The sequence below is a fragment of the Rutidosis leptorrhynchoides genome, chromosome 11, assembly GCF_046630445.1.
Source record: "Rutidosis leptorrhynchoides isolate AG116_Rl617_1_P2 chromosome 11, CSIRO_AGI_Rlap_v1, whole genome shotgun sequence".
Lineage (NCBI taxonomy): Eukaryota > Viridiplantae > Streptophyta > Magnoliopsida > Asterales > Asteraceae > Rutidosis > Rutidosis leptorrhynchoides.
This window is the reverse complement of record NC_092343.1, coordinates 360,974,808-360,999,299: the sequence shown is the minus strand read 5'-3', so window position 1 is coordinate 360,999,299 and position 24,492 is coordinate 360,974,808.

The window sequence follows — 24,492 nt, the reverse complement described above, 5'->3', positions numbered from 1 at the left end:
TTTCTCGCTATTCTAGTTTTAGGACATAGATTTTTATTCTACTTCTTATCTAAATTTCTTAAAATTACGAAAATTTATTTTAAGTGGTTAAATTGATAGACATCAAAATTTTCTGGTTCGTAGTAATAGTTGGATTTGTACGTGGACCGGGTTATTGGAGCCAAACAGTCCTCAATTATATTGAGACCAAACGAATCCTGCCCCTCTGCTGCATCTTTTGGCTATTCGAAACGTGGGCAAAATCAGAAAAGTCTATTAATTGGATAACTTATTATAATTTTTCTTTCCTTTTTAAAACTAATAGGATATTCAGTGAATGCACCGAGCAAGACGTTCACCACCTTTTGTACGTTCACCACCTGTAACTAGATCAAGACATTTAGCAAATATAACCGCCGTTGATTTTTCTTTAGAATCGTCATCCAGTCAACCAAGTACTTCAGTTCAAATTTCCGATAATCCATTTTTTGAACCCAACCTCACAATTGAGAATCCGGAGAATATTCAGGAACGGTTCATAGATCCTGAACCATTAAACTTTCCTCCGGAACCACCAATCATTCAAACAGAGATTGTTGAGGAACGAACCATTAAATCAGAATCGTCTAGTGATACCGATTCAACAAATTCAATTATGGAGAATCTGGAACCTTTAAGTATGGAAGACCGAATGAGAGCTAAACGCACTGGCCAAGGTCACGCAATTACTCATCCAGACATTAATGCGCCAGATTATGAAATCAAAGGACAAATTCTACACATGGTGACTAATCAATGCCAATTTAGTGGTGCGCCGAAGGAAGATCCAAATGAACATCTACGTACCTTTAATAGGATCTGCACACTATTTAAAATACTAGAAGTAGAGGATGAACAGATATATCTCATGTATTTCCCTGGACTTTAAAGGGAGAAGCCAAAGATTGGTTGGAATCGTTACCTGAAGGGGCGATTGATACATGGGATGTTTTAGTTGACAAATTTCTTAAACAATTCTTTCCTGCATCTAAAGCCGTAAGACTTCAAGCAGAAATTGTTACGTTTACACAGAAACCAAATGAAACTCTATATGAGGCATGGACAAGATATGGAAAATTGTTAAGAGGATGTCCGCAACATGGTTTAGACACCTGTCAAATAGTACAAATATTCTACCAAGGATGCGACATCACTACAAGGAAAGACATAGATATAGCAGCTGGTGGTTCTATTATGAAGAAAACCGAAACTGATGCTTACAAAATTATTGATAACACTGCTTCCCACTCACATGAGTGGCACCAAGAAAAAGATATCATTAGATCATCTAAAGCAGCTAGAGCCGATTCTAGCCATGACTTAGATTCCATTTCCGCAAAGATAGATGCTGTGGAGAGACGAATGGAAAAGATGACTAAGGATATTCACTCAATACGAATTAGTTGTGAGCAGTGTGGAGGACCACATTTGACAAAAGATTGTCTCAGTATTGAATTAACAATGGAACAAAGAGAGAATATTTCATACATAAACCAAAGGCCTGGAAATAATTATCAGAATAATTATCAACCGCCAAGACCGATTTACAATCAAAACCAGAATTATAACCGAAATATTCCATACAACAACCAACAAGGTCCTAGCAATCAACAAGTATCCAATAATACTTACAACCAGCAAAGACCGAATTTTCAAAACAAACCACCACAACAAACCGATGATAAAAAGCCGAATTTAGAAGATATGATGACGAAGCTAGTTGAAACTCAAACGCAGTTTTTCACATCTCAGAAACAAACCAATGAACAAAATGCTCAAGCATTTAGAAATCAACAAGCTTCTATTCAAAATCTGGAACAAGAAGTAAGTAACCTAGCAAGGTTAATAGGTGAAAGAAAACCGGGAAGTCTACCTAGTGATACAAATGCTAACCCCCGGAATGAAACAGCTAAAGCCATTACCACAAGAAGTGGTACAACACTTAAACCACCTGAAATACCTGTAACTTCTGATAAAGCTATTCCTACTCCACAAGAACCACAACCTGATGAAGATAAGGAAAAAGAACCGGTAGTTGAGAAGGTTAATGAAGATAACAAAGTTAAGGATAAACCTTATGTTAAACCATACCAACCACCACTTCCTTACCCGAGTAAAATGAAGAAAGAGAAACTTGAAGCCGAGCAATCCAAATTCTTGGATATGTTTAAACAGATAAATGTAAATCTTCCTTTCATTGATGTGATTTCAGGAATGCCTAGATATGCTAAATTCTTGAAAGATCTAATCTCAAATAGAAAGAAAATGGAAGAACTCTCGGCTGTTACTATGAATGCTAATTGTTCAGCAGTGCTGTTGAATAAGATACCAGAAAAATTATTTGATCCAGGAAGTTTCACAATTCCATGTTTTCTGGGTAGTCTTAGTTCAATAGAAGCATTGGCAGACTTAGGTGCTAGTATAAATCTAATGCCGTATTCACTATACGCTAAACTAGACCTTGGAGAATTGAAACCAACCAGAATAAGCATACAACTAGCCGATAGATCAATAAAATATCCTAGAGGGATAATGGAGAACATGCTAGTTAAAGTTGGTACTTTAGTATTTCCAGTAGATTTTGTTGTTTTGGACATGGAAGAAGATTCTCAAGTTCCTCTCATATTAGGAAGACCATTCTTAAACACGGCTAAAGCAATGATAGACGTGTTCGGTAAGAAACTGACCCTAAGTATAGAGGATGAGAGTGTTACCTTTTTCAGTTGATAGAGCAATGCAACAACCACAATCTGCAGATGATACATGTTATTATATTCAAACTATAGATGCACATGCAGAATTATTAGAAGAATTTCCAGAATTACAAGGAACAGGAGAATGTTCTTTAGGAGAAGGTAATGAACCAATTGATGAAGCTGAAATGTTAGCTACACTTATAGCTAATGGATATGAACCAACAACAGAAGAAATTCAAATGCTAAAAGAAGAAGACAGATATCGATATAAATCATCGATAGAAGAACCTCCGAAATTAGAGTTAAAGCCACTTCCAAACCATTTGGAATACGCTTATTTACATGGTGAATCTGAATTACCTGTAATAATATCATCTTCTCTTACTGAAAATGAGAAATCACAACTCATTTCTGTGTTGAAAGCTCATAAACCAGCCATTGCATGGAAGATTCATGATATTAAAGGAATAAGTCCTTCGTATTGCACACATAAAATCCTTATGGAAGAAGGTCATAAAACGTATGTGCAACGCCAACGAAGACTAAATCCTAATATGCAAGATGTAGTTAAGAAAGAGATTATTAAACTGCTAGATGCAGGTTTAATTTATCCAATCTCTGATAGTCCATGGGTAAGCCCAGTTCAATGTGTGCCTAAGAAGGGTGGCATGACTGTCATTACAAATGAAAAAAATGAGCTTATTCCTACTAGGACTGTAACAGGATGGCGTGTGTGTATTGATTATAGAAAATTAAATGACGCCACCAGAAAAGATCACTTTCCCTTACCTTTCATAGATCAAATGTTGGAAAGATTAGCCGGAAATAGTTACTATTGTTTTCTAAATGGATTTTCCGGATATTTTCAAATTCCAATAGCACCCGAAGACCAAGAGAAAACCACATTCACGTGCCCTTATGGTACTTTTGCTTACAAACGCATGCCATTTGGACTTTGTAACGCCCCTGCAACCTTTCAAAGGTGTATGATGGCGATTTTTCACGACATGATAGAAGAATGCATGGAAGTATTCATGGATGACTTTTCAGTCTTCGGTGATACATTTAAATCATGTCTAGTTAATCTGGAACGAATGCTAATTAGATGCGAAAAATCAAATCTAGTACTTAATTGGGAGAAATGCCATTTCATGGTTAAAGAAGGCATCGTTCTTGGACATAAAATTTCAAAAGAAGGAATTGAAGTGGATAGAGCTAAAGTAGATGTAATTGCTAAACTTCCACATCCCACCAATGTTAGAGGAGTTAGGAGTTTTCTAGGACATGCCGGTTTTTACCGACGTTTCATAAAAGATTTTTCTAAAATTGCCACTCCTATGAATAAACTCCTAGAAAAGGATGCGCCATTCATCTTTTCAGATGAGTGTATCAAATCTTTTAATATTCTTAAAGAGAAACTCACTAATGCGCCAATCATGATAACACCAAATTGGAATCTACCATTTGAACTCATGTGCGATGCAAGTGATTTTGCAATGGGAGCCGTTTTAGGACAAAGGATTGAAAAACGATTTCAACCTATATATTATGCTAGTAAGACATTACAAGGAGCACAAACGAACTATACAACTACTGAAAAAGAACTCCTTGCTATTGTCTTTGCTTTTGACAAATTTCGTTCATATCTCGTTCTAGCAAAAACGGTGGTCTATACCGACCATTCTGCTCTTAGATACCTATTTTCAAAACAAGATGCTAAACCAAGATTAATCCGTTGGATCTTACTCTTACAAGAGTTTGATATTGAAATCCGAGATAAAAGAGGAGCAGAAAATCTCGCCGCTGATCATCTTTCTCGTCTTGAAAATCCGGAATTAGAAGTTCTAAATGAATCGGCCATATAAGACAACTTTCCTGATGAATATCTATTGAAGATAGATTATAAAGAAATCCCATGGTTTGCAGACTATGCAAATTATTTAGTATGTGGATTCCTTGAAAAAGGATTATCGTACCAAAGACGAAAGAAATTCTTCAGTGATATAAAACACTATTTCTGGGAAGATCCACATCTGTTTAAAAGTTGTCCCGATGGAATAATACGCCGATGTGTATTTGGAGATGAAGCTAGTAAAATATTAAACCATTGTCACACAGGACCAACAAGAGGGCATTATGGGCCTCAACTAACAGCAAGAACAGTTTATGATGCTGGATTCTATTGGCTTACAATTTACAAAGACGCACACCTTCTTTGCAAATCCTGTGATGCTTGTCAAAGGGCCGGAAAAATAAGTCAACGTGATGAAATGCCACAAAATGTCATCCAAGTATGTGAAGTATTTGACATTTGGGGTATTGACTTTATGGGTCCATTTCCAAAATCTCATAATAATCTATATATACTCGTAGCCATTGATTATGTATCTAAATGGGCGGAAGCACAAGCTCTCCCAACTAACGATGCACGAGTCGTAGTCAACTTTTTAAAACGTCTTTTTGCAAGGTTTGGAACACCGAAAGCTTTAATAAGTGATCGGGGTACTCATTTCTGTAATAATCAACTTGAGAAAGTTCTTAAAAGATATGGAGTAACTCATAAAATCTCCACCGCATATCATCCACAAACAAGTGGACAAGTTGAAAATACCAACCGAGCTTTAAAACGTATTCTAGAGAAAACCGTAGGATCAAATCCAAAGGAATGGTCCATTAAATTGGAGGATGCACTCTGGGCTTTTAGAACAGCCTACAAAACTCCAATTGGAACCACACCTTTTAGACTTGTTTATGGAAAAGCATGTCATCTTCCAGTAGAAATTGAACACAAAGCTTTTTGGGCTTTGAAAACATGTAATCTTGATTTACATGAAGCCGGACGTCTACGATTAAGTCAACTAAACGAATTAGAAGAATTAAGACATGAAGCATACGAAAATTCGTTAATCTATAAAGAAAGAACGAAGAAATGGCATGATAAAAGAATCAGAAGTTCAAAAGAATTTAAAGAAGGAGACAGAGTTCTTCTTTTCAATTCACGATTCAAGCTATTTCCTGGAAAATTGAAATCAAGATGGTCTGGACCATTCATAGTCAAAAGAGTTTTCCCATACGGAACGATAGAATTAATAAATTCAAATGGGATTGAATTTAAAGTTAATGGTCACAGAGTTAAACATTACATACATGGTCCGATGGAAGTCGACAACGAAGTTAATCACAATTTCGACACCACAGCTAACTAAGTGTGGGGAGAATCAAGTCTTTAAAGGATAATATGTATTTCTGTTAGAGTTAGATTGTCTGTTTTCGTGTAGTTCTCGAAAATGGAACCCGAATGGTCTTTCCCTAGCAGACCCTAAAGAACTAGTCTTCTCCCCCCATTCTAAATTTTTATTTTTTTTAGGTTTTTACAAAATGAAGACTGCCTGTGAACTAAACCATGGTCTAATGCTACACGCTTTGATCACTAAAAGAAATAATGACATACTACCGAGTGAACTAGTATCAGTAATCAGAGAAAGAATGGACGGAGTTAGAAAAGAATCCAGATGCGAAGATAATAAGTTACAATTTGGTAAAGGAAAATCAAAATCCGCAGCGAAAAGAAGAGCACGACACCTAGAAAGATGTCACAAATGCGGAAAATGGTCACATGGAGGTAAATGTTCAAATAATCAAACCTATTCAAATACCGAATTTGTTACTTTATGCAGAGACGGACCGTTCATATGTTTAGAAGAAAAGACACTGAATGCTCGAGGTTACGCCTATGTAGCCATGGAAAACCAATTAAACCGACTATCTTATGAATGTGATAGATCATATAACTAAGAAATGTATTTCACAGGTATGTCTGTACAGTTTTTATTTTTATTTTTATTTTTTAACCTTTTGATAATAAACGCTAATTTGTTCGCTAAAAAGTATTAAATTGGTATTGAATAAAATTAGGTTTGGCGACCGAAATTATTGATATCATTCAAAAATTTATTACATCACTGTGAAATTTAACGTTTATTCTTAAGGTATAAATATCTTTAATCAATCAACCCAAAATATTTCAAAAATTCGTCATGAGTTAAATTAGGTCTTGGAACCGAAATTACTTTACCGAAAAGAGAGGCGCATATTTTTGATAATATTTGATTGATTAAAGTGGGATAAAAAGCCAAAAAGATTTTTAATTTTATTTTTACCATGTTTTTAAAATTAATATTTAAATCATAAATTAATATTGTAAACTTTGTAAAAACAATATTTTTTAAAAATGTAAATATTTGAAAATTTAATATAAGTTTGGTGTGAATTTATAATGTAAATTTTTAAAATTAAGTTTGGTGTGAATTTTTAATTTTTAAAATTAAGTTTGGTGTGAATTTTTAATTTTTTAAAATATGAATTTTTAATTTTATGCATTTCAAATTTTAAGTTTGGTGTGAATTTTTAATATTAATTTTGAATTTTATATTTATGTTGTGTGAATTTAAAAACAAAAATTTACTTTATCTCATTAAGTTAAAAATATGATTTTTAAAATTTTTCGTAAGTTGAAGACTAGGTCTTTGAACCGAAATTGCTTTACCCGAGGAAGGGACGAGAACTTTTATTATCATTATTTTTAATCTTATTGAATTAAAGTATGCCAAAAACATTAAAAAAACCCAAAAATCTTTACTTTCAAAAACCGCGCTTTGATTTGACAAATTTTAAAATTTTGTCGAGGGACAGATTAGGACAACGATCCGAAACGGCCTCGCTCCTAAAGGAAAACAAAATTTTTAAAATTTAATTAATTATAAGTTTTATAAAGCATAAGGTTTTACAAAAAAAAAAAAAAAAAAAAAAAAAAAAGCTGAAAACACTGTAGCCGGCACCCCATGCGATCGCATGGGGTTTGCACTTGGAACCCATGCGATCGCATGGGGACCAAATGCTGGTCAGGAACAAATACAGCAGAGAGTCTGCTTCTACACCACAACACACACACATACCCGAAAATACTCCCAAATATTCACCAAATTTCACCAAAATTCACCGTAATTCGTCATTTTTCTTGCTCTAATCATGCCTAGATTCTCATTCCTCAGCAAATTGGTAAAAATTACACCCCTAAACTCTATAAATTTCTAGTTTTTGTGATAATTACCAATTTTTTACCTAATGCAATTTTGTTAATTTCTAGTGTAATTAGTGATAAATTGTTAGTATTTTATGCATGTATAACCTAGATTGATGCTATTTAACATGATTTGAAGCCAAAAACTTCAAAATTTTTAGAAATCTAGGGTTTGTGTTCTTGAGCAATTTGGGGCTTTTTGATATAAACAGGTTATGGCCGATTTTTGTCATGAATTATTGCTAAATTGAGTAGTGTAACATGTTTAGATAGTTAAATGATCCAAACAATGATCCTAAACATGATTTTTGGAGATTAAAGTGGACTTTTTAAGTCCAAAATTCATGAACTTGATTAATTTGATATATTTGCCATTTGAGACTTGTTTAATTATTAATAATGAATATTTTGACATGTTATTTGAGTTAAATGCTTATGAATTTTGTATACATTTTCATATGTGCTTATTTGAAAAGTGTAGAATTGTGAAAAATTGTGAAAATGTGTATAAGTTTAATTTTGATTTAACATGTTATAGTGATTGTTTTAAGTTGTTATTTTGCTAACACTAATGCATATTTGGATGCACAATTTTTGTGATTAATGTGTTTTACAGAGAGCCTATACTGGAGGTTCAGGAGCATCATCATCTAGACGACCAGCACAAGAACCACAGCCAGAAATGCAACACGAACAAGAACCACAACAGGAACAACAACAGCCTGATCAGCACATACCTTATTATGATCCGGTACAGTTTGTTGATGAATTCATAGTATTCCCAATGAGGCCGCCAGTAGAATTCCCAACGATTCCTGAGCACACTCTACATCCTAATCTGAGATTTGATAGAAGATGGAGAGATTACGAGACATATCAAAGGAACAAATTCAAATTGGTAACAAAAAATGTAGAGGTGCCAAGGGTAATTGATTGGGCCCCTTTGGAAACGGTCCATCTAGCTGACCGTGTTAGACAGCTTTTAGTTCAAAGGTATGGCTGATGTCAAAGCAGAGGGGTATAAAATACTATTAAATTTTAGCAGAAAACACTATTAAATACGATACAATTTTACACAAGATATTTATTTATTTATAGAATGGATATACTTAAACCTTGCTACAACACTTATAGGCAGTGTACCTAATCGTACAGTAGTGTAGTTTTTAGTAAGTCCGGTTCGTTCCACAGGGAAATCTTTAAACAAAGCTCAACGCTATATTAGTTTACTTTTATAAAAATACAAATATATATATAAGTGATATTATTATTATAAAGGGGGGTTTTTACCGTTTAATGACCGGTTTGTCGATTTTAAAACTTTAGTCGCAGTTAAAACCTAATGTAAAATATAAAATAAATACAAGACTTTAAATTAAAGCGTAAAGTAAATAACGATAATGAAATTGCGAATAATAAAAATGCGATAAAATTAAATTGCGATAATTAAAAGTACGATAATTAAAAGTGCGATTAAATAACAATAAAAGTGCGATAATTAGAAGTGCAATTAAATATAAAATAAAGGAAATAAAATATGAAATAAAAGAATTATGCTTATTTAAACTTCCGTAATCATGATGTTTGACGTTGTGATTTTAGTTTTATGCCCATGGGTTAATTGTCCTTTGTCCTGGATTATTTAATATGTCCGTCTGGTTTTTGTCCATAACAGTCCATCAGTCATAAATATAAATTGCAAGTGTCCTTGTCAAATTATTATTATACCCGAAGATAAATATTCCAACTAATTGGGGATTCGAATTGTAACAAGGTTTTAATACTTTGTTTAATGAATACACCAGGTTATCGACTGCGTGTAAACCAAGGTTTTACTACTTTGTTAACAATTACACCAATTACCCTTGAATGTAATTTCACCCCTGTTTTAATTATTCTAGTGGCTATTAATCCATTCCCGTGTCCGGTTAAATGAACGATTATTCGTACATATAAATACCCCGCCCATCGTGTCCGATCGAGTTTATATGGTAATTTATAGGGACGCCCAATTGTAAATCTTTATATTAACATTAACAAACTTTCATTTAGTTAAACAAATATAAAGCCCATTAATAGCCCATAGTCTAATTTCCACAAGTGTCGTTCTTTTGTCCAAACTCCAATTATGGTACAAAGCCCAATTACCCAATTTTAGTAATTAGTCCAACATCATGATTACTTCGTTTTAAATAAGCATAATAATAACTTAGCTACGAGACATTAATGTAAAAAGGTTGAACATAACTTACAATGATTAAAAATAGCGTAGCGTTACACGGACAGAATTTCGACTTACACCCTTACAACATTCGCTAACATACCCTTATTATTAGAATTATAATTAAAATTAAAATATAAATTATAAATATAAATATATTTACGTATGAAGAGGAAGAGAAAAAGATGATAAATTTGATCAGAATTCGGTTGGCTTTATAGCCAGAAGTGAAATTTGAGGCTCCGCGACTCGCGGCAAAATGGCCTTAAAACTCCGCGAGTCGCGGAGAGGTATTTACAGCTCACACCCTTGGAGTTTCTTGCTGCCGACGGTTTTTATTATATATATATAATATATATATAATTAATATAATTAATTATATATTATATTATATTTATATACATAGTTAACTTGTAATTTTTAGTCCGTTGCGTCGAGCGTTAAGAGTTGACTCTAGTCCCGGTTCTGGATTTTCGAACGCCCTCGCGTACAATTTAATATCTTGTACTTTGCGTTTTGAATCTTGTACTCTTGTGATTTCGAGACGTTTCTTATCAATAATTGGAACCTTTTTGATTGTCTTTTGTACTTTTGAGCTTTTTGGTCGTTTGCGTCTTCAATTCGTCGAATCTGTCTTTTGTCTTCACCTTTTATTATTTAAACGAATATCTCTTGTAAATAGAACAATTGCAACTAAAAGCTTGTCTTTCTTGAGGAATAATGCTATGAAATATATGTTCGTTTTTAGCATTATCAAATATTCCCACACTTGAGCGTTGCTTGTCCTCAAGCAATATTGTCTTGAAATACTAGAATCACTTCTTTATTCTTCACACTTTGTACATCAGTGATTTCTATACGGCGGTATAAACAATGGTAGTAACGATATGGTTTACAGTCCCACATGACTATAAAAATTTAGATCCATTAAGGAAATTGGATCTTTATGAAAACATTTGATCTTTTTGAAAATTAAATCTAGTTTTTACCCTAGATAAGTTTTCCGGAATAACCCTTTACCGGTGTTTGCAAAATATTTGTGGGTTTGGTGGGTTTCAGATTTGAAAATTTTAGCTCAAAACTTGCGGTTTTGTGTCACCCACTTGCTAACCTTGTATTTGGAAAGCAACACGTCCAGTTTACTTGTTCCGTATATTACCTTTCGGCAAACTACCGTCCGGTTGTAAAGGAAAGCGTTGAACAAGCAACTGTTAAGGCAATGTCCCGTGACATGCTTTTGATTATGGTCTATAACGTGTCGGACGCAATTACTATCCTTGGTAGGAGCAATAGTAAAGCTCACCCTTATAATTTTTCGGTCTGGCACAAGGTCCTGTCTTTGACCATGCTATGCAACCACCGTTCTTACGGTTGACACCCGTTTTAGTTCAGGTGACCTAATGAATTCCAGGTGAATTCCTAGGATTTTACGTTCAATGGTAATGAACGTATTGAAAATAGGGTTTTCAGAAAACAAATCGGTTTGTAATTTTGATCAAAATATTTTCTCGTTTAAGCTCGAGTTTAGATATCATCGAATTCCATGAGTTTGTAATTCTCAATCTTTAAGGTCAATCTCTAGGATTGAGTAATATCAGTCTTAAAAGCTGATTTTTAATCTTTAAGGAGATTATCCTTTCTGGGGATCTGATTCATTAGTCTTATCCAGCTAATTTGCACGGTGCCTCCCCATTGTACGAGATAAATCCTTCTCATGGTTAGGATAAATCTGACCACTTGGCGACCCTGTTTTATGCTGAGGTCCGTGGATTTCCTGCTGATTTTAGTGATGACTTTTCTAGATTTTTCGTCAACCTACAGCTGGTCTGGACGACAACTTCATGACCTAAATCAAGAAGCGCGTGTCTTTTTCGGAAGACTTTACTTCCTTTTAATGATGGAATTGATTCATCGTGTAGATCCATCTCTTCTTTTCTTTCATTGGGTAAAACAGTTTAGTTTAGTTCAAAGCAAAAGTATTTTCAGTTATTTGTTACAAATATATGTGGCATATGTTTAAAATAACTTGGTAAATTTTCCCACACTTGGCTTTTTATTTTTTTCTTTTTATCGTCCTCTATTCCATTTTAAATGAATTTTAACATTTTAGTTTGTTTCTCAATTTATGTCCTTTCCGAGGTAACAATAATTTCGGTGTTAAAACCTAGTTTTATCGTTCATAAATATGTATAAACATGATTTGAATTCATTTAATTGAAAAAAATTTTAAAATTTTACTAGAATTGGGTAGTCAGTATATAAGACTAGTGCTGTTCTTTTTTATCAGAGAGCACTAGATTCTAATACAACTACTGCTTTACTAGTATTTTTAATGGTAACCAAGTGTTTAATATAAAAATTTTAAAATCCGAAAGAATTTAATCCCTTCCCACACTTAAGATCTTGCAATGCCCTCATTTGCAAGAAATCAGTAACAAATTATATTATTGAGGGTGATTTGTGTGAAAATGATTAAATTTTTACCAAAGTTTCCAAATATATTGGCGTTTGTTTGCTGAATGATAAATGGTGCACGTCATTTGTTCATTCCGTCTTGTTGTTATTTCACATATATTTTGCATCTTGTCGTCAAAATTAGTTGCTTTTGCTGAACTTAATGCCAGTCTTTGAAAATGCGTTGTTTTACCCTGTTGTGTACATAAGATAAACTGCAAACATATATACATATTTTTGAAGTTTGGTTTATTACCCCACATTCAAAAATTATTAAAATCTAAGAATAAAAGTTAGATAATTATAAAAATGATTACAAAATTAACAAAAGTATTAAACATATCAATAATTACAAATTATAAAATAAAAAAAAATAAGTAAACTAAGGATGATATTGGTACCAATAGGGGTTCCAGGCATACCCATACGTGCTATAGAATGCTTCGGCAGGATCATACGTAGGATATGGTGGCTGCATCTCTATCGACCAAGGAGGGAAGACGGGTTTCGGTGTAGGAATATAGTTTCTACCTATATGTTGGCAATGCGCTATGATCTGGTTCTGATGAACTTGCCAATCTTCAAATGCTCTCTGTCTAGCATTTTCGTATTCCTGAGAAGCTATAAACCTATGCATTTCTTGCATCTCATTCCCCCCTCCTACATTACCTTGTTCCTGGTTTCTCTCTACTTGTGGATGTCTACCATTGTATCGTACTGCGGCGTTATTTCGCCGCTTCAAAACTTTCGCACCATGGTATACATTTAAACCTATAGTGTCGCGGGGTTCCGGCTCTTCTACTAATAATCCCCCCCGACTTATATCCACACCGAGATATTCACCAATCAAAGTAATAAAAATACCACCTCCTATTATGCTATGTGGACGCATCCCTCGAACCATAGCTGATAAATAATATCCCACACAATATGGTATACTTACAGCGCTGTGTGGGTCTCGAATACACATATGGTAAAACAAATCTTGTTCATTTACCTTTTCTTTGTTTTTACCCCTTTGTGTAATCGAATTAGCTAAAAACCTATGTATTACTCTTAATTCGGCTCTATCTATATCCAAATAAGAGTAGTTTCCTCCTTTGAAACGGTGATGGCTTGTCATTTGACTCCACACACCGTGTGTATCAAAATTTTCATCTATTTTCCTACCGTTTACTATCAATCCTCTACAATCGGCAGACGCTAATTCCTCAGGCGTATATATACGTAAAGCCTGAGCCATGTCCAGTAAAGACATGTGGCGCATCGAACCGCCTAACAAAAATCTAATAAAAGAACGATCGGTTAAACTAGCTACCCGATCATTCAACTCTATACTACATAACAACTCTTCACACCATACTTTATATACAGGTCTGCGTATGGTGAATAAACATATCCAGTCATTAAAAGAAGAATTACCATACCTCTGTACCAGTAATTCCCTAATTGGCCCGGCCAATTCTACAGCTTCCAAGGGTCCCCATTCTATGACCCTCGGTACCTCAACAACCTTAGAGTGAAGAGTATGCAAACCCCGTTGATATTTTGGATAATCTATCCAAAGTCTGTCAAATCGCAGGTTCGGGTGCAACTGTTCCAAGTGCATATCTGAAAAGGTCATGACTGGATGAGGTACATCCTGCTTGTAGTAGTTATCTACCTCCTGTTGTTCCAAGTTCTCAGCAGGAGCATGGCGGGCTTGGGATGAAGATTCACCCCTTTCATTCTGCAAAACACATCAAACACAAATTTTGTGCATCCAAATATGCATTAGTGTCAGCAAAATCATCAATCAAAATAATTACAATGACATTATCAATTTATATCAAACTTAAGCTTATTTTCACATTTTTATCAAATCTACACTTTTTCAAATAAGCATATACGAAAATTTTCGCCAAGTTCATAAGCATTCAACTCAAATAACATGTCAAAATAATCATTACTAGCAAATAAACAAGTCTCAAATGGCATTATCTTTCAAAAATCAAGTTCATGAATTTTGGACTTGAAAAAGTCCACTTTAATTCTCAAAATCATGTTTAGGCTCAAAGTTTGGATCATTTAACTACCTAGACATGTTACACTACTCAATTTAGCAACAATTCATGACAAAAATCGGCCATAACCTGTTTATATCAAAAAGCCCCAAATTGCTCAAGAACACAAACCCTAGATTATTCAAAATTTGAAGTTTAAGGCTTCTAATCATGTTAAACAGCATCAATCTAGGTTATACAAGCATAATACATAAACAATTTAAGTCTAATTACACTAAAAAGCATCAAAATCAAATTGGGTAAAAATTAGCTCAAGAACACTAAAATTCGAATTAAATGGTGTTTAGGTGTAGAAATTTACCGTTTTTCTTGAGTAGTTCCTAGATATCATCCTTCTCAACATGATTTTAGCAAAAAATTTGGTGATTAACGGTTAAAAATTGAGATTTTTGGGGGTGATTTTCGGGTTTTTTCGCAGTGTTTTTTCGAGCTGTATGTGTGTTTTTGTGTGGGTTGATTGAACTGATCGTGCAGCTTGTTATATTTTTTTTTCTGTAATTTTGTCCCTCCGCGAGTCGCGGAGGTTTGCACTGCAAACTCCGCGAGTCGCGGAGTTTACCTTTTTTTTTTTTTTTTTTTTTTTTTTATAATCTTTAACTTATAAAACAATTAAGAAATTAATTTTAAAATTTTGTTTCCCTTGTTATTTAGGACGAGGTCGTTTCGGATCGATGTCCTAGTCCGTCCCTCGACAAAATTTTAAAATTTGTCTTTTTGTAGCGATTGTTTTAAAAGCTAAGATTTTTGGGTTTTTTCAATGTTTTTGGCATACTTTAAATCAATAAGATTAAAAATAATGATAATAAAAGTTCTCGTCCCTCCCTCGGGTAAAGCAATTTCGGTTCAAAGACCTAGTCTTCAACTTACGATGAATTTTAAAAATCATATTCTTAACTTAATGAGATAAAGTAAATTTTTGTTTTTAAATTCACACAACTTAAATATAAAATTAAAAATTAAAAATTAAAAATTAAAAATTCACACCAAACTCAAAATTTGAAATGCATAAAATTAAAATTTCATATTTTAAAAATTAAAAATTCACACCAAACTTAATTTAAAAATTTATAAATTCATACCAAACTTATATTAATTTTTCAAATATTTACAATTTTAAATATATTGTTTTTACAAAGTTTACAATATTAATTTAAGGTTTAAATATTAATTTTAAAAACATGGTAAAAATAAAATTAAAAATCTTTTTGTCTTTTTATCCCACTTTAATCAATCAAATATTATCAAAAATATGCGCCCCTCTTTTCGGTAAAGTAATTTCGGTTCCAAGACCTAATTTAACTCATGACGAATTTTTGAAATATTTTGGTTTGATTGTTTAAAGATATTTATACCTTAAGAATAAACGTTAAATTTCGCAGTGATGTAATAAATTTTTGAACGATATCAATAATTTCGGTCGCCAAACCTAATTTTATTTAATACCAATTTAATACTTTTTAGCGAACAAATTAGCGTTTATTATCAAAAGGTTAAAAATAAAAATAAAAATAAAAACTATACAGACATACCTGTGAAATAGATTTCTTAGTTATATGATCTATTATATTCATAAGATAGTCGGTTTAATTGATTTTCCATGGCTGCATAGGCGTAACCTCGAGCATTCATTGTCTTTTCTTCTAAACATATGAACGGTCCGTCTCTGCATAAAGTAACAAATTCGGTATTTGAATAGGTTTGATTATTTGAACATTTACCTCCATGTGACCATTTTCCGCATTTGTGACATCGTTCTAGGTGTCGTGCTCTTCTTTTTGCTGCGGATTTTGATTTTCCTTTACCAAATTGTAACTTATTATCGTCGCATCTGGATCCTTTTCTAACTCCGTCCATTCTTTCTCTGATTACTGATACTATTTCACTCGGTAGTATGTCATTATTTCTTTTAGTGATCAAAGCGTGTAGCATTAGACCATGGTTTAATTCACAGGCAGTCTTCATTTTGTAAAAACCTAAAAAAAATAAAAATTCAGAATGGGGGGAGAAGACTAGTTCTTTAGGGTCTGCTAGGGAAAGACCATACGTGTTCCATTTTCGAGAACTACACGAAAACAGACAATCTAACTCTAACAGAAATACATATTATCCTTTAAAGACTTGATTCTCCCCACACTTAGTTAGCTGTGGTATCGAAATTGTGATTAACTTCGTTGTCGACTTCCATCGGACCCTGTATGTAATGTTTAACTCTGTGACCATTAACTTTAAATTCAATCCCATTTGAATTTATCAATTCTATCGTTCCGTATGGGAAAACTCTTTTGACTATGAATGGTCCAGACCATCTTGATTTCAATTTTCCAGGAAATAGCTTGAATCGTGAATTGAAAAGAAGAACTCTGTCTCCTTCTTTAAATTCTTTTGAACTTCTGATTCTTTTATCATGCCATTTCTTCGTTCTTTCTTTATAGATTAACGAATTTTCGTATGCTTCATGTCTTAATTCTTCTAATTCGTTTAGTTGACTTAATCGTAGACGTCCGGCTTCATGTAAATCAAGATTACATGTCTTCAAAGCCCAAAATGCTTTGTGTTCAATTTCTACTGGAAGATGACATGCTTTTCCATAAACAAGTCTAAAAGGTGTGGTTCCAATTGGAGTTTTGTAGGCTGTTCTAAAAGCCCAGAGTGCATCCTCCAATTTAATGGACCATTCCTTCGGATTTGATCCTACGGTTTTCTCTAGAATACGTTTTAAAGCTCGGTTGGTATTTTCAACTTGTCCACTTGTTTGTGGATGATATGCGGTGGAGATTTTATGAGTTACTCCATATCTTTTAAGAACTTTCTCAAGTTGATTATTACAGAAATGAGTACCCCGATCACTTATTAAAGCTTTCGGTGTTCCAAACCTTGCAAAAAGACGTTTTAAAAAGTGGACTACAACTCGTGCATCGTTAGTTGGGAGAGCTTGTGCTTCCGCCCATTTAGATACATAATCAATGGCTACGAGTATATATAGATTATTATGAGATTTTGGAAATGGACCCATAAAGTCAATACCCCAAATGTCAAATACTTCACATACTTGGATGACATTTTGTGGCATTTCATCACGTTGACTTATTCTTCCGGTCCTTTGACATGCATCACAGGATTTGCAAAGAAGGTGTGCGTCTTTGTAAATTGTAGGCCAATAGAATCCAGCTTCATAAACTTTTCTTGCTGTTAGTTGAGGCCCATAATGCCCTCCTGTTGGTCCTGTGTGACAATGGTTTAAAATTTTACTAGCTTCATCTCCAAATACACATCGGCGTATTATTCCATCGGGACAACTTTTAAACAGATGTGGATCTTCCCAGAAATAGTGTTTTATATCACTGAAGAATTTCTTTCGTCTTTGGTACGATAATCCTTTTTCAAGGAATCCACAAACTAAGTAGTTTGCATAGTCTGCAAACCATGGGATTTCTTTATAATCTATCTTCAATAGATATTCATCAGGAAAGTTGTCTTGTATGGCCGATTCATTCAGAACTTCTAATTCGGGATTTTCAAGACGAGAAAGATGATCAGCGGCGAGATTTTCTGCTCCTCTTTTATCTCGGATTTCAATATCAAACTCTTGTAAGAGTAAGATCCAACGGATTAATCTTGGTTTAGCATCTTGTTTTGAAAATAGGTATCTAAGAGCAGAATGGTCGGTATAGACCACCGTTTTTGCTAGAACGAGATATGATCGAAATTTGTCAAAAGCAAAGACAATAGCAAGGAGTTCTTTTTCAGTAGTTGTATAGTTCGTTTGTGCTCCTTGTAACGTCTTACTAGCATAATATATAGGTTGAAATCGTTTTTCAATCCTTTGTCCTAAAACGGCTCCCATTGCAAAATCACTTGCATCGCACATTAGTTCAAATGGTAGATTCCAATTTGGTGTTATCATGATCGGCGCATTAGTGAGTTTTTCTTTAAGAATATTAAAAGATTTGATACATTCATCTGAAAAGATGAACGGCGCATCCTTTTCTAGGAGTTTATTCATAGGAGTGGCAATTTTAGAAAAATCTTTTATGAAACGTCGGTAAAAACCGGCATGCCCTAGAAAACTCCTAACTCCTTTAACATTGGTGGGATGTGGAAGTTTAGCAATTACATCTACTTTGGCTCTATCCACTTCAATTCCTTCTTTTGAAATTTTATGTCCAAGAACGATGCCTTCTTTAACCATGAAATGGCATTTCTCCCAATTAAGTACTAGATTTGATTTTTCGCATCTAATTAGCATTCGTTCCAGATTAACTAGACATGATTTAAATGTATCACCGAAGACTGAAAAGTCATCCATGAATACTTCCATGCATTCTTCTATCATGTCGTGAAAAATCGCCATCATACACCTTTGAAAGGTTGCAGGGGCGTTACAAAGTCCAAATGGCATGCGTTTGTAAGCAAAAGTACCATAAGGGCACGTGAATGTGGTTTTCTCTTGATCTTCGGGTGCTATTGGAATTTGAAAATATCCGGAAAATCCATCTAGAAAACAATAGTAACTATTTCCGGCTAATCTTTCCAACATTTGATCTATGAAAGGTAAGGGAAAGTGGTCTTTTCTGGTGGCGTCATTTAATTTTCTATAGTCAATACATACACGCCATCCTGTTACAGTCCTAGTAGGAATAAGCTCATTTTTCTCATTTGTGATGACAGTCATGCCACCCTTCTTAGGCACGCATTGAACTGGGCTTACCCATGGACTATCAGAGATTGGGTAAATTAAACCTGCATCTAGCAGTTTAATAATCTCTTTCTTAACTACATCTTGCATATTAGGATTTAGTCTTCGTTGGCGTTGCACATACGTTTTATGACCTTCTTCCATAAGGATTTTATGTGTGCAATACGAAGGACTTATTCCTTTAATATCATGAATCTTCCATGCAATGGCTGGTTTATGAGCTTTCAACACAGAAATGAGTTGTGATTTCTCATTTTCAGTAAGAGAAGACGATATTATTACAGGTAATTCAGATTCACCATGTAAATAAGCGTATTCCAAATGGTTTGGAAGTGGCTTTAACTCTAATTTCGGAGGTTCTTCTATCGATGATTTATATCGATATCTATCTTCTTCTTTTAGCATTTGAATTTCTTCTGTTGTTGGTTCATATCCATTAGCTATAAGTGTAGCTAACATTTCAGCTTCATCAATTGGTTCATTTCCTTCTCCTAAAGAACATTCTCCTGTTCCTTGTAATTCTGGAAATTCTTCTAATAATTCCGCATGTGCATCTATAGTTTGAATATAATAACATGTATCATCTGCAGATTGTGGTTGTTGCATTGCTCTATCAACTGAAAAGGTAACACTCTCATCCTCTATACTTAGGGTCAGTTTCTTACCGAACACGTCTATCATTGCTTTAGCCGTGTTTAAGAATGGTCTTCCTAATATTAGAGGAACTTGAGAATCTTCTTCCATGTCCAAAACAACAAAATCTACTGGAAATACTAAAGTACCAACTTTAACTAGCATGTTCTCCATTATCCCTCTAGGATATTTTATTGATCTATCGGCTAGTTGTATGCTTATTCTGGTTGGTTTCAATTCTCCAAGGTCTAGTTTAGCGTATAGTGAATACGGCATTAGATTTATACTAGCACCTAAATCAGCCAATGCTTCTATTGAACTAAGGCTACCCAGAAAACATGGAATTGTGAAACTTCCTGGATCAGATAGTTTTTCTGGTATCTTATTCAACAGCACTGCTGAACAATTAGCATTCATAGTGACAGCCGAGAGTTCTTCCATTTTCTTTCTATTCGTGATTAGATCTTTCAAGAATTTAGCATATCTTGGCATTCCTGAAATCACATCAATGAAAGGAAGATTTACATTTATCTGTTTAAACATATCCAAGAATTTGGATTGCTCGGCTTCTAGTTTTTCTTTCTTCATTTTACTCGGATAAGGAAGTGGTGGTTGGTATGGTTTAACATAAGGTTTATCCTTAACTGTGTTATCTTCATTAACCTTTTCAACTACCGGTTCTTTTTCCTTATCTTGATCAGGTTGTGGTTCTTGTGGAGTAGGAATAGTTTCATCAGAAGTTACAGGTATTTCAGGTGGTTTAAGTGTTGTACCACTTCTTTTGGTAATAGCTTTAGCTGTTTCATTCCGGGGGTTAGCATTTGTATCGCTTGGTAAACTTCCCGGTTTTCTTTCACCTATTAACCTTGCTAGGTTACTTACTTCTTGTTCCAGATTTTGAATAGAAGCTTGTTGATTTCTAAATGCTTGAGCATTTTGTTCATTTGTTTGTTTCTGAGATGTGAAAAACTGCGTTTGAGTTTCAACTAGCTTCGTCATCATATCTTCTAAATTTGGCTTTTTATCATCGGTTTGTTGCGGTGGTTTGTTTTGAAAATTCGGTCTTTGCTGATTGTAAGTATTGTTGGATACTTGTTGATTGCTAGGACCTTGTTGGTTATTGTATGGAATATTTCGGTTATAATTCTGGTTTTGATTGTAAATCGGTCTTGGCGGTTGATAATTATTCTGATAATTATTTCCAGGCCTTTGGTTTATGTATGAAATATTCTCTCTTTGTTCCATTGTTAATTCAATACTGAGACAATCTTTTGTCAAATGTGGTCCTCCACACTGCTCACAACTAATTCGTATTGAGTGAATATCCTTAGTCATCTTTTCCATTCGTCTCTTGAAAGCATCTATCTTTGCGGAAATGGAATCTAAGTCATGGCTAGAATCGGCTCTAGCTGCTTTAGATGATCTAATGATATCTTTTTCTTGGTGCCACTCATGTGAGTGGGAAGCAGTGTTATCAATAATTTTGTAAGCATCAGTTTCGGTTTTCTTCATAATCGAACCACCAGCTGCTATATCTATGTCTTTCCTTGTAGTGATGTCGCATCCTCGGTAGAATATTTGTACTATTTGACAGGTGTCTAAACCATGTTGCGGACATCCTCTTAATAACTTTCCATATCTTGTCCACGCCTCATATAGAGTTTCATTTGGCTTTTGTGTGAACGTAACAATTTCTGCTTGAAGTCTTACGGCTTTAGATGCAGGAAAAAATTGTTTAAGAAATTTATCAATTAAAACATCCCATGTATCAATCGCCCCTTCAGGTAACGATTCCAACCAATCTTTGGCTTCTCCCTTTAAAGTCCAGGGAAATAACATGAGATATATTTGTTCATCCTCCACTTCTCGGATTTTAAATAGTGTGCAGATCCTATTAAAGGTACGTAGATGTTCATTTGGATCTTCCTTCGGTGCACCACTAAATTGGCATTGATTAGTTACCATGTGTAAAATTTGTCCTTTGATTTCATAATCTGGCGCATTAATGTCTGGATGAGTAATTGCGTGACCTTGGCCAGTGCGTTTAGCTCTCATTCGGTCTTCCATACTTAAAGGTTCCAGATTCTCCATAATTGAATTTGTTGAATCGGTATCACTGAATGATTCTGATTTAATAGTTCGTTCCTCAACAATCTCTGTTTGAATGATTGGTGGTTCCGGAGGAAAGTTTAATGGTTCAGGATCTACGAACCGTTCCTGAATATTTTCTGGATTCTCAATTGTGAGGTTGGGTTCAAAAAATGGATTATCGGAAATTTGAACTGAAGTACTTGGTCGACTGGATGACGATTCTAAAGAAAAATCAACGGCGGTTATATTTGTTAAACGATGTCTTGATCGAGTTACAGGTGGTGAACGTACAAAAGGTGATGAACGTCTTGCTCGGTGCATTCACTGAATATCCTATTAGTTTTTAAAAAGAAAGAAAAATTATAATAAGTTATCCAATCAATAGACTTTTCTGATTTTGCCCACGTTTCGAATAGCCAAAAGATGCAGCAGAGGGGCAGGATTCGTTTGGTCTCAATATAATTGAGGACTGTTTGGCTCCAATAACCCGGTCCACGTACAAATCCAACTATTACTACGAACCAGAAAATTTTGATGTCTATCAATTTAACCACTTAAAATAAATTTTCGTAATTTTAAGAAATTTAGATAAGAAGTAGAAAAAAATTCTTAGTCCTAAAACTAGAATAGCGAGAAATAAGAGAGAAAAAGAGTTCGTCGAAAAAGGTTGAAAAATAAAAAATGGTTGAAAAATAAAAGGTGACGGAAAAATAAAAGAAACTTATAAAAACTTAAAAATACTTAACTAATTTAACCTTATTACTACAACTAACTTAAAATTATAATCGCAAATTGAAATTACTAATTGGAATGATAATTGATACATAGTAAAAGGTCTAAAAATATTAAAGCTTACAAAGAAAAACTAAATCCCAAATGAAAATAACTTAAAAAGAAACTAAAACTTAAAAAGGCGTCGCAAAATTCTAAAGCACCTAAATCTTAGTCTAAAGAAAAAGCACTTAAGGAATTCTACGGCAAAGCCTAAAAATCTAGGAGTAAAAATAACTATAGCAAAAACTAAGTTTAAAATTAAATATGAGCGAAAAATATAAATATTACGCTACAACGATTAAAAAGGTACAAAATAATAAAATATATAAAAAGTTATAAAAAGTACAATTTTTATAAAAATATTATTTTTTATATTATTTATTTTATTAAACTATTAATTTTACAATTTTAATAAAACTAATTTAACTAAAATATATAAATAAAAAGTAAAATTAGAATTAAAACTAATAATAATAATAATAATAATTAGGTTTTAATAATAATAATAATTAATAATATCCCGTAATCAATGCTTGATTAGGGTTTTGTCCGTGTGTCAGAAGCCCTCCGCGAGTCGCGGCAAAAAGAGAAGAAAACCCCGCGAGTCGCGGGGATCCAGAATTCAGTTGACAGGTTTTACTTTTTACGCGTTTTTCTTTATTTTTTTTTTTTTTATTTTATTTTCTGTTTTCTGTTTTTTTTTTAATAAATAAAAGATTTTAAAATAAAACTTATATTTTTATAAACTAAAATAGAAATAAAGAAACTTTATAAAACTTGATTATTTAACAAAATCTTAAAAATACTAATATTTTTGTTTTTCTTTTTATATTTTTGAATAATTAAAACGTATTTTTACAAAAACAACTTTTAATAAAAGTAACTAAATTTTTTTTTTTTTATATTAGCGTTGCGCTTCCGGCTTTTAAGATAGTTCCCCGGCAGCGGCGCCAAAAATACTTGATGTCAAAGCAGAGGGGTATAAAATACTATTAAATTTTAGCAGAAAACACTATTAAATACGATACAATTTTACACAAGATATTTATTTATTTATAGAATGGATATACTTAAACCTTGCTACAACACTTATAGGCAGTGTACCTAATCGTACAGTAGTGTAGTTTTTAGTAAGTCCGGTTCGTTCCACAGGGAAATCTTTAAACAAAGCTCAACGCTATATTAGTTTACTTTTATAAAAATACAAATATATATATAAGTGATATTATTATTATAAAGGGGGGTTTTTACCGTTTAATGACCGGTTTGTCGATTTTAAAACTTTAGTCGCAGTTAAAACCTAATGTAAAATATAAAATAAATACAAGACTTTAAATTAAAGCGTAATGTAAATAACGATAATGAAATTGCGAATAATAAAAATGAAATAAAATTAAATTGCGATAATTAAAAGTACGATAATTAAAAGTGCGATTAAATAACAATAAAAGTGCGATAATTAGAAGTGCAATTAAATATAAAATAAAGGAAATAAAATATGAAATAAAAGAATTATGCTTATTTAAACTTCCGTAATCATGATGTTTGACGTTGTGATTTTAGTTTTATGCCCATGGGTTAATTGTCCTTTGTCCTGGATTATTTAATATGTCCGTCTGGTTTTTGTCCATAACAGTCCATCAGTCATAAATATAAATTGCAAGTGTCCTTGTCAAATTATTATTATACCCGAAGATAAATATTCCAACTAATTGGGGATTCGAATTGTAACAAGGTTTTAATACTTTGTTTAATGAATACACCAG